At 40.6% G+C, this 12,053-nt stretch overlaps 1 long non-coding RNA gene across 1 annotated transcript in view; it reads right to left on the bottom strand.

Moving 5' to 3' along the window:
• The window catches only part of LOC143841776 (uncharacterized), a 37,936-nt gene that overhangs the window by 15,221 nt on the left and 10,662 nt on the right, over window positions 1–12,053 (bottom strand). The gene's annotated exons all lie outside the window — the stretch shown is intronic.

The following is a 12,053-nucleotide window of genomic DNA, read 5'->3' as shown; positions in this document are numbered from 1 at the left end:
AGGGCGACCAGTACAGTCTCCACACCATGGCCAGGTTGGAAGCCGACTGATATGGATCCAGGGCCGAAGTTTCCTCCAAAAATGCTAGGAGCTGGTCCACAGCGGTCCTCTCAGCTACCTGTAATTACCCCCTGTATTTCCTTCTCCACACTATTTCCTGTCTCCTGCATGTTATTAAGTTGTTTGATGGTTAATCCTGGCCCTAGCCCTGACAATAAGTCATTTTCAAAGGCCAAAACAATTTTGGAAAGGGATCTGGCCTCTCCCACTGGCTTTTACTGACAGAAACCACGGCTTCATCTAGCAACACTGACAGTGGGCATTTGCTTCTTAAAGCTAAAGGTGCTTCTACTATGGGGGTGAATTTTTAGATTTTACTTTTATAGAAATCTAGAGCTTTTATTATGCTTGTAGAAAGATCTGTTCTATCAAGTCTGCAGATTTAAGAGTCCACAGATTTTGCTATGCTAAGAACTAGATATATTGATTACCTCATATTGTATTTCATGTTCACATACTCTTGATATGTGCAATTGCTTTTAGATGGAATGTACATATGATGATGATGATGATGATTAGAATTTGTATACTGCTCTCCCAGAACAGCTCAGGGTGGTGACTGGCTGAATTCAAGTATCATACAATTAGATTTACAGCAATGTAGGTCCAAATGCAAAGCCCAAAACACATGTAAAACCTAATAAAAGGTATCACATGGATTGTGCTATAGGCTTTTGTTTGTGGACCAAGACAGCTGTAAACTCAGTAAAATCACTCCAACGACAATACAACTTTTATGTGTTAGATGCCATTAGATTTACCTCTGATACTCAGCTCAATTTTGATAAACTATCTAACTTAATTGTTTTTAATTAAGTCAGAGATTCACAGCATGATCCATTTCCCAAAGAAAGTTTGTTAAAGTATCACTAAGTATAAAAAGTATTTAATATGCTAATCATGCCAGAGCACCACTGGCTTGGTTATGCAGATGGTGTGGTAGGGTAGAAATGCTCTCTTTGCTCATGGACAAGAACCAATCAAGCAAGGTTAAACAAGATGATACTATAATGGCAAATTTCTAATTAAGGCTACGAGGTCAACTTTCTCAGTGTTTTGAAAATGAGCTAAGGTGCAGTCTATTGAACCATTCCAAATGAGTCAGCACTAAGGTGGCTTTTAGACTGAGATGATCCAATCTGCTCACTTGTTTGCTTTGATTCTGGAGGTAATATCCACATGTTTCATGGCCCAGAATCTGCATAGTGATGACTAAAACAGAGACCTGCTTCTCACAAAAATAAATGGCTGGTCTTGAGTCTTAGGCTTGATCTTAGAGATTTGACGCACCATTTCTTTAGTCTTGTTGAAACTGTCAACAGTTTTTGGAATTTTGAGAATGGGGAGTGGGTGCAATCACAAAATGGCTGTCTGGGGCAAGGACAGTCAACCACAAAATGTTGAGAGATTGCAAGCCTCACAATCTCCTACAATGAAAGCACTTTCTCCTGTCCAGTTATCAGTTGCTGTTTGGTGGCCTAAAATTCTTTGTGCTCCAGCAAAGCTAGGCACAGGAGCAACCATGTAACTAGTCTCATCAAATGCTCACAAGGTAATGTGAGCTGTGATTTAGTAACTGCCAGAAATGGCCCTGTTAGGAGAAGCTTTAGGTTCTTTTGTTCTTTCATTCTCAGCACATTCTTATCATGATCTCTACATAGTATGGTGGCCATTTCCAAAACTGTGATTTAAGGTAAAAGATAATATATGATGTTGATTACTTAGATCTACTGATTAATAGCTTGACAGATTATAAAGTCCTGAATAAGTGATTATGTTGTGTATCTAGGATTACAAACAGGTTGACTTTTCCATTTTTAAACTGTAACTATGACTTAATCGCACATTCCAAATACAAAGAGAATTAATCCAGTTTAAATCAACTCATTACTTCTCATTGAAAACAAACAAATTGAATGGTTTTACTAAGTAGTAAATCGATTCAGTCTATTTTTAAGGTACCAAAAAAAACCCCAACAACAACAACCCACAGCCATAATTAGGCCATTAACCTAGAATACAAATAATTCATTATAAAAGAGAGAATGGAAAGAATGCTGCCATTGTTAAGCTATCTGGATAAGATAATACGGGTGCTATCTGGTCATACAAAAGCACATGGCCTTCTGATTGTCATAGTAACAGTGACACTCGTTCAGGTTGTGGGGTGGATCATGGAGCTAATTCACAAGACCAGGGGTTTCTTTGTTGCTGTCCCTTTGCATTCTCCTCTCTTATTTTGCCTTCTATGTCCTGTATTTCCCTTCCTCAATTCCCCCCTCCTTGTCTTTTTCTGGGAGCTGAGAGTAAACTTCTTTACACAGTATCACAGACCATCTGCAGTAGAGCCAGCATCCATAGATTGTCCCTTGAGGCACAGTGGCGGGGGGGGGGGGATTGTTGGATTGGAAGGAAGGAACATAGTTTTTGCCACCAGGATGTTATGTTTTTAATAGGGGATTAAGGGTTTTGAAGTATTTTTATGTGGGACATTATATTGTGTAACCCACCATGAGATGGCTTGACCGACAGCAGCAGGTAATAAAACTAATAATAATAATAACCTTTCCTATGTTCCCTTTCCCTGATCAGCTTCTCAATATATTCTGCTTCGTGTAAAGGCTTGCCAGTTTCCCAAATGGGGCCTGGGGATCCCCCAGGTACTGTTTCCTCCTGCTGCTCCTGTAGCCAATAGAAGAAAAAATAGTATTAACAATTCACTATTGGATGATGCCGTGATGGCACTTTGGGGAACATCTAGAAGTTAACATTTTGCTCTAGGAATCACTGGAAATTGTATTGTTTTAGCATAGAATGTCCAGTGATTCTAGGAACGGTTATATCACTTGTGTTTTCTCCAGAAATAATAGAATCATAGAATCAAAGAGTTGGAAGGGACCTTCTGGATCACCTATGCCAAGCCCCTGTACTATGCAGGATGCTCACAACCTTATTGCTCATCCACTGTAACCTGCCACCCCCTTGAACCTTCACAGAATCAGCCTCTCCATCAGATAGCTACCCAGCCTCTGTTAAAAAATTTCCAAAAATGGAGAACCCACCACCTCCCAAGTAAGCCTTACTGAATGTCTGGGTAGTTACCTGGAACCTTCCAGGACATTCAATAAGGACCTGAAAGTAGCTGTTTTATTGCAAAGGAACTTCAAGAACAGGCTAGAAAGGGCAATTGCAGAAATGCAAGTTATTACAACACTCAAAACTATGACATATGCTGGACTCAACAAGGACATAGATTTTTTATCTCACTATGTATGCTAACCTTGTTTAACTCATGTATCCACAATCCTCACAATTTTTTTTATTTGGGACAATGTGACTGTAAGGTTACATTAATGATATGTAATGGAATTTTGAGTTTAATTCCCTGGTCTTGAGATGAGATAGTTGCCAGCACAGCATTTCACCTACAGAATGTTTCACACTTGGATGGAGACAGATGGGGCCAGCAGCAAATGGTGGGGTGGGAGCCGATGATCACTGACATAGACAGTTTTATTTCACCTATGAATTCAAGGGGACTGATTGGCTGTTTTGGCAAAGGATTATCATATGGCTGTATTTGGATGTGTGACACAGTTTACTAATTTAACAGAATTAACTTTTGCTTTAAATTCCCATTGTCATGATGGTAGTTCATAGTCTGAGGAAGAGTGCTTGCACTCAAAAGCTCAAGCCTTGAATAAATCTTTGTTGGTCTTAAAAGTGCTACTGGACTCTGATTTTGTTCTGCTACTTCAGACCAACATAGCTACCTATTTGAATCTATCCCGATAAACCATTTCCACAACATTGCCCTGATCCAGCAAGGTAGTCACTTTCTCAAAAAAAGAGATAAGATTGGTCTGACATGACTTTTTCTTGCAAATCCAGTGCTGAGTCTTAGAAATCACTGTTCTAGCTGCTCAACGACCAACTGTTTGATGATTTGTTCCAAAATTTTGCCAGCTACAGATGTCAAGCTGATGGGTCGATAGTTACTCAGAACCTCCTTTTCTTGAAGATGGGGACAACATTTGCCTGCCTCCAATCAACTGGCACTTCGCCTGTTCTCCAAGAAGTTTCAAAAATAATGGACAGAGGTTCAAAGATGACATCTACAAGTCCTTTTATTACCCTTGGATGCAATTCATCTGGACCAGAAGATTTTGTTTCCTTTTTAAAATCTAGGTGTTTATAGACTCCCCCTACAGTGATTCTAGGCCACCATTCCCACCCCCCCTGTTTTAATATGTTTTGCCACATCAAGCACTATTTCCCTCACAAGAGAAGACTGAGGAGACATAGGAGTTAAGCAGTTCAGCCCTCTCTTCATCATCTGTTATAATTTCACTTTCTTCTCCTTGCAGTGGTTCTACAGAGTCCCTACTCTTATTTCACCTTGAAATATAAATAAAGAAGCCTTTTTTGAATGTTTAGCACTTCTTGCTAGCCTAAGCTCATATTGAGCTTCAGCTTTTCTGACACTCTCCCTACAATCATTGGTTATTTGTTTATAGTCAACCTTGGTAATAAGACCTTCCTTCCATATCCTAAATGATGTCACACTGTCACCCAACAGCACTCCTTTATTGTCCGCCCCCCCCCCCCCCGAACTTCTACTGGTTGCCAGCCAGTGGCATAAATCCAATTTTTTAAATGGAAAGTTTAAGGAAGGAACGTTGTCTTTCTGGAGACAAGGGACTTGTTTATGTCCCCATCCTAGAACAGAGAAATTCAGATATTACCATACATACATACAGACTCCAGGCATTCTTTGGTGCCATAAACCACTTCCAAATGGTGGCTGATGCTATCGGAGAGCAGGGTGTCCAAAGGCATCCTTTCTATGCGTTATGTAACTTCTGTCCTGATAAAGATTTCTGGTAAACTTACACATGCAACTGTCATCAAATTGGCTTTAATAAAAGATATTGCATGGACAGAGTTCTTGGGCATAAAGGCTTTTTAAATGTACAGGCTCATAGTAGAAGCTTTGTCCCTTCCCAGCAGCTAGTTGATATTGTGGTTAGGGTTCTGAGAACACAAACATTCTGAGAACCACTGAACCTGCTAGGTGACCTTCAGCCAGTCAGTCACTCTCAACTAAGCTTACCTAGGATAAAATGTGGGATGTAAGGATAAAATGTAAGGAGGGGGGTCAGGGAAACCATACATATTGCCCTGAATTTCTCAAAGGCAGAGTAGAGTAGAATTGACAGAAAGGTCAGAAAAATGTTGCTTTTTTAGTTATTACTTGAATTACTTTTGAATAATTCCGTTAATTAAATACTTCTATCCCACTTTTCTCCATACTGGAAACTCTAAGCAGATTACAGCACTTGTCATGTACATATATATGTAATTTAGACAAATAAACAAAATATACAGTACAACTAGGGTACTGCAGAATCCATTGGTTGGCTCATGCAGGCCATAGGGTACAAGTCAAGGATCATACCTCTGGCCACACCCAGGTTTAAATACCTTTTGCAGGAAGGAAAACAGAAGCCCAGCTGAGATCCTATGCCACTGGTAGACATGGCCCTACAATTCCTCTTTCTATTACCTGTAGCTGTATGTTTGGCAGCTTTCTGCTTGTGGCAGCAAGTGCTTAGCATTTCCCAAATTCATGTTAGGCAGCTGTATCCAGATGGTCTGGGGTTTAGCCATTGCTGGACTAAATATGATTATACTACTTTTCAACTATCTGGTTCTGTGGAATGACCTGTCTCCTAAAGACTATCACAGAAATGCTGTCAAAGCATGGGAAGCACACTGTCTGCAGTCTGAAAAGTTTCCATTGTGTTAAATGTCATCCTCTCGCTTCTTTGCATTATCATCTATAAACACATGTTATTTATAACTCTCTTGTCCTCAGGCTCAGTGTTGGAGTCAATTGTCAAGAGTTTAGCTGCTGCTTTACAAGTGCTGGTTACAAGATATAAATATGTCATGCAGAATCAAATTGGATTCCAATAGCCCCAATTCCATTATTTTACACACACACACATACACACACACTTAGAAGAAGTCTTTCACTAAGAGTATGCATGTATGACTAATCAAGGCAGAAGGTAAAGTAAGTACTTCTAAAGTAAGTAGTCCGGGTATCACTTGGTATTCCTCCCAGTAGCCACCTATATATATAATAGTTCAATGGTTTACAACAAGAAATTTCAAAGCAGATTGAAAGTACTTTTTTCCCTTTGGGAGCAGAAACAATTGATATCATTACACCCGGAGCTATGTTAGTGGCTTAGCACCAGATGTTCCTTCCCTATTTACAAAAAAACAAGGAGGAAGTAGGCAGATGTAGAAATGGGCTGTGTGTGATGTCTATGTGTGGGGAACAGCAACTGTGCTGTATTTTATTGCTTCTCATTATGGTGGAACTCTCTGTCAATGAATACTGAGTTTTGCACAAAGCTGAGATTGCACAAATAATGCTCACAGTAATTTACTATGCTCGTACAGGTTTATATAATTCATGGTAGTACACTGTGAATTTCAATAATGGACCACTTGGCATTAACCCCTACTGTGGCATTGTCCTTCTTGGTAGGGGCTGAAGCAACCCATCTCTCTGGCTCCTTATTTTGTCAATAGGAGGGAAAGCCAGTGGTGTTTATGGTGCTGGGAATTTTACTTCTCCCCCACTAGACAGTAAAAACTTTAGCTAGCCATCTTACATCACTGGATCTTCGGTCTCACTCCAGTTAATGTGTATGAGTTGCTGAAAAAGACAAGCCATATGGAAACCCGGCCACTTCCTGAGAAAGTATTTAAATCTCTTCTTTGACTTTCTCCCTCCTTGTCAAAATGCCCCTGATATTTCACTTGAGGAGGAAATGCCAAATTCACCCACACATGTTTCTCTAAGCGTATCTCAATGGCAACTTAAGGCTGAAAGAAATGTCCTGAGAAATTTTACGGAACTTATCATAAATTATAAAATTCTGACCGTATTCTAAAATACTTCTGATAACATGGTGAAGGTTCAAAAACCTCTTATTGGTGGAATACCCCCCCTCCCCCGCTCAGGACCAATGGCAGTCCTTGCTCAGAATTCTGCACTCCCCCTTCCCTTCAGGGCTGCTGTGAAGGAAGCCTCTAACAACTACTGACTGAAGTAAGGGATGTGTCTTTGTGTCACAATGAGGGGCAGCCATGGCTCCCCCAAGACCAATGCAGGGGAGTCTGTAGGCATATGTGTACATTTCTTTTGAGGGGTAATTTATGAGGGAAAACTTTCCTCTTCTGCCTAACAGTTAGCTGAGAGAGAGGCCACAGAAAATCCCCTTCTCATGTACAGTACTGCTGTGGTGGCCTCACTGCTGGAGGGAAGATGTAGCCAAGCTATGCATGTTTCTTGTCCCCCACTCTCCAAACGTGTGAGGCCTCCCACGCAGAGTTGTTGTGTAGATGAAACTGGATGGTGCTGTGGGGGCTCTTTTGCCTCCTGTTTCATCTGCACAACAGCCTGTGTGGGAAGCCTCAAATGTTTCTTCTGTACAACAACCCTGTCCACCCTCCAAAGAAGCCATTTCTGTCTAGGGAGCTGACCATTATAGTCTGGAGAGGAATTATAATTCCAGGAAATCTCCAGGAATTATCCCTTGAGGTTTGGAAGTTGGGCCTCAAAGGGTATAATGCCTCCTCAGCCATCCAGCCAGCCACATAGGGCTCCTTGGCCTATTTCATGTCAAGAGAACATTGTAGAAAGGAGTATGGTTGCCAGAAAGGTGTAGGCACATGTTCTGAAATTCCACACTTCTTAGGTGTGCTTGAACCTGACTTGGGTCAGGGCTGTTGTACATAGAGAGACCTCCTCTTATGGTTGCCAACTTTCAAGTAAGGTACAAAACCCATATAAAATCATGAGCCAGCGCCCGTTGCATTGCAGCACACAACGGGCTTTACTAGTAGTCCAAGCATATTATGTTACTCTTTAAGTTTCCTTGAGGATTTTTTTTCCTCTCAGGAAACTCCAGTTTTGCCATAAGAAAGTACTTTTGGAGTGTTCTGCCCAAAGGATGTAGCATGAGAACCTCACAAATCCATGGCCTCCCCATGTATGTAGTGTTTCCATCAACACATACCCCTAGCATAAGTCAATCCTGGTGTGAAGATCCTGTAAGCCTTTTACTTGACACATAGTAGGAAACATTCAAAGTTGGATCTGGAGTATGGAACACTGTTTGTACATATGAACACCTAAAGTTGCCTTATATCAAGTAAGGCCATGAGTCCACATAGGCTAAAGGGCCTTGGAGAAGGTCCTTCTCAATACCTGTTACCCAATGATCTTAACATACCAGTGATTCACTATAGGACTTTTTACATACAAAGCATATTCTAAACTTCCTACTCATTAATGGTGCCAAAATGGTAAATTCACAATTATACCCTCAATCACTTTTCAGCTACTCATGGAAAATGAATAATTGTACCTGTCTGGTCAGTTGAATCTTATTGTAAAGACTCTTCAGTTTAGCTAGCAAGTTACTCACCCAGATCTAGCTATTAAACACTGGGTGCCCCTGAGACAGTCAAGAGAAAGCTGTAAATGGGCTGAGTAAGTATTTCTAAGACATTATTAATGATGGATGCAGTTCTATGCTTTGTGCATTACAGACTGATTTTTTGGTGCTGTTTAAGTATGTAAAAAGCATATAGTCTTTGTCTGGGTTCATCTTAACAATCAGCCTGCAACAAAAGTGTACCAATGTTAGTTCAAATACAGCTGTTTGGGTGTATGAAATTCACTTTCTTTGAAACGTTTATTAGCTAAACTAAGGCAGCTGCAGTTCATTAAAAAATCAGCATATTAAATAGAAAATAGCAAGCTGTGATGAAAAGGTGACAACAAGCACTTTATCTATCAAATTCCATTGCAAAATCAAATCAGGAAAATTCTTGTGCTCTGGGAATAAGGAAGAGTTTTGGTTCATACTCACTAGGGATGTGCAGCTGGGAATTTACTAATGAGAAGCATTTGGAAAGATCAAAAAGGTCCCTAATCCAATCAGAATTATTTCTGATATTCAGAAGCAGGTGGGACTTTTCCAGTTTGATGGTTTTCCTGGCAATTTTCACCGAGAATACAGAGCATCACTACCCCAGACATAGTGTTCTATCTATACCTTGTGGACCTCTTCTCCATGTGCTTAAATACTCTCCTCTGGAAGTTCTGTATGCTTGTAGTAGTGAATTCCATGTGTTAATGACTCTTGGGGAGAAGAATGACTTCCTTTTATCTGTTCTAAACCTACTGCTCATCGATTTCATTGAGTATTCATGAATTTTTGTATTGAGAGAAAGGGAGAAAAGTACTTCCTTTACCTTGCATAGTCCCTTAAACTTCTGTCATGTCATCCCTCCAAGTTAAAGAGCCCTAACCTCTTAAACCTTTATTCATAGAGAAAGGGTTCTACCCTTTTAATCATTTTAGTTACCCCTTTTTGCCCCCATTTCCAATGCTATAGTATCTTTTTTGAGAAATGGTGACCAGAATTGTATGCAGAATTTCAAATGAGGCTACACCATAGATTTATAAAAGGGCATTATGATACTGGCTGATTTTCAGTTCTCTTACTAATGATCCCCAGCACAGTGTTTGCCTTTTTATTGCAGCCACATGCTGAGCAGGGATTTATTCCTGAAAACATTTTTCCTGTTGGCACCAATGTACACAGCTATCAGGCTAATGCCATAATGTGACTAGCAGTCTCTCTGGTTTTAAAAAGTAACAAAAGTTTTTAAAAATAAAATATGATCAAATCCTCAATTCAAATCAATATTTTGAGGGGTACACCCCTACAATTCACTATGTTAGCAGACACACACATACCCCCCACACACTGAGGGTAGTTTATAGGCACCCATCCAGAAACATGGATGTCAGCCAGACATTAATTCCCAGGGCAAACCTGGACAGTTAGCTTAGATTCTGTTGGAAGACAGGGACTGATTCACTAATGGGTTCCTCCCTATCCCAAAGAGATGGGACAATAGGTTCCCTGAAAACTAGTAACCAATCTGGTCAATTACACCATCTCTCCTTCCCCTCACACTCACAGACCTCAATTAGCAACACCTAAAACCTTGCCACACCCTGACAGCTTGATGCTCAAGGACTCATCAAAACATTTAAAAAGGTTGGTTCTATTCTGTTAGAGAAATCTTATTTAACAAGAATCCATTAAAGTTTCTCCTGGAACATTGTCCTCACTCAGACAAATCCATCACATGACTCCTAAGGTCATAGCATGTCAACATAGCCTGAAGTAACATTTCCCCTATCTGTTCCACTATATATTTCTGGTAAGGCCTTTCAGGAGTGTATCTCATGGCTTAAGCGCCTTAACACCAACTCAGGGTGGCTGTCCTCCCTCTGAGTGCCGCCTCCTCAAACCAGCTTGCCTATCTGTCCAGTGGCCAGCCAATTGCCTTCTGTTCCCCACCCCTGACCATCCCCTTCTCCTTCCACTTCCCTCTAAGGCTTGGAGGCTGTAGATCCCAGCCATGTGAGAGCTGCCCTTGCTGGTGAGTTCCATAACAGCTGCCTGCAGCCTTTCCAGGTCCTGGGAGGAGGGTTAGTCTGTCTGCAGAGTTCTTTCACTCTACCCCCCTAATCTAGCACCCGTTGTATTCCTGAATGCAACGGGATTGGCCCCTAGTAAAAACTGAACACCCAGCACCAGTCTAGGTGCTTTACATGCACCACCTTCATGCATGAAGTGCTGGCCACTTTACTGCTGCATTTGTGGACTTCCCTTTCTACATTGTGATTGTAAATATTGCCTCTTTCCCTCATCACCCCTTGCTTTCATTAGAAAATCTTGTGTGTGTTTTTAATGTGCTTTGTGTATTTGGTTATACCTCTTTAACTTTCTCTAATAAAGAACATTTCCAGTTTACACCTGACTGGGAGAACATCCCTGTATATATTAGTAGAGATCCCGTAGTAACACAATTGAGGAGACCTCCAATTTGAGTAATAATAGAACTTGAGAAATTCATTTTAGAAGAGGAGAATGAGCAATGTCCTTTCTTACCATTTGTCTCTACAACCTACTTGTGTGCAAATACAGGGGAACACTCAAGCCCCACCAGTGAGACAAAAATCCTTGTGCTGCTGGACTGTCCTATCAATTGAATCCATGGAATAGGGAGATCTATTTTTTTAAAATGGGCCAGCCAAAAGTTAGTGCTGCAACTTTAAAACAAAGATGTCATTAAAGCATTTGATCAATCACCTGAGGGGTGATTTTCAGAGCAGGATTTAATTTCTTGGGTCCAAGGCAAATGTCATATCCCTTGTCTATGTCAATCGAGCATGTATATCTGTCACCTTCTTTCTTCTCTTATCTTAAGCCCTGAAGCCTAGAAGCCTTTCCTCCTGTGACTATAGTTCACTGCTAATGATTTTGTTGGCTGAACACTTTTGGGATGTTTTGTGACATTGAACTCACCTTCCTTTCTTCTTTCTCTTCATTGTACATTCACTCTCACACTCTCAGTCATGTTGAGGCTAGGATACACATTATGGCCACCACATGGTTTTCACTTTAAATTAATCAGCACGATTGCTGTTTTCATGTAGCAAACCATTTGTGTGCTACAGCTTAGCACATGGTTCAGATAATTTTCTCCACATAAGCACAAATCTCTTCTTTCAGATTTTCTTCCGGTATGAAGAAAATTGCTGCAATTGTATGTGAACCATTATGCACAGAACAGCTTAGTACGTGATAAGAGCTTCCATGTGGAGTGATTTGAAATGGCCTTCAATGGTGGCCAGACCACTTGGAGTCTCCTCCCTTCTGTTCATAAAACCCTACTTTGTAGCTTAACATTTCTGATACTGTGGGCTGTTCCATGTATTACTATGTATTTTGTTTTGCACAAAAGATAGCATGAGCATGCTTTCCAGTTCAAGAGCACAGGTTGGGGACCTGTACTTTTTTTTGCATTAAAATCTAGATATAAAG

The sequence above is a fragment of the Paroedura picta genome, chromosome 7 (assembly GCF_049243985.1).
Source record: "Paroedura picta isolate Pp20150507F chromosome 7, Ppicta_v3.0, whole genome shotgun sequence".
NCBI classification, from domain to species: domain Eukaryota; kingdom Metazoa; phylum Chordata; class Lepidosauria; order Squamata; family Gekkonidae; genus Paroedura; species Paroedura picta.
The sequence above is the reverse complement of the archived record's forward strand: the minus strand, read 5'-3'. Positions and strand labels throughout refer to the sequence as shown.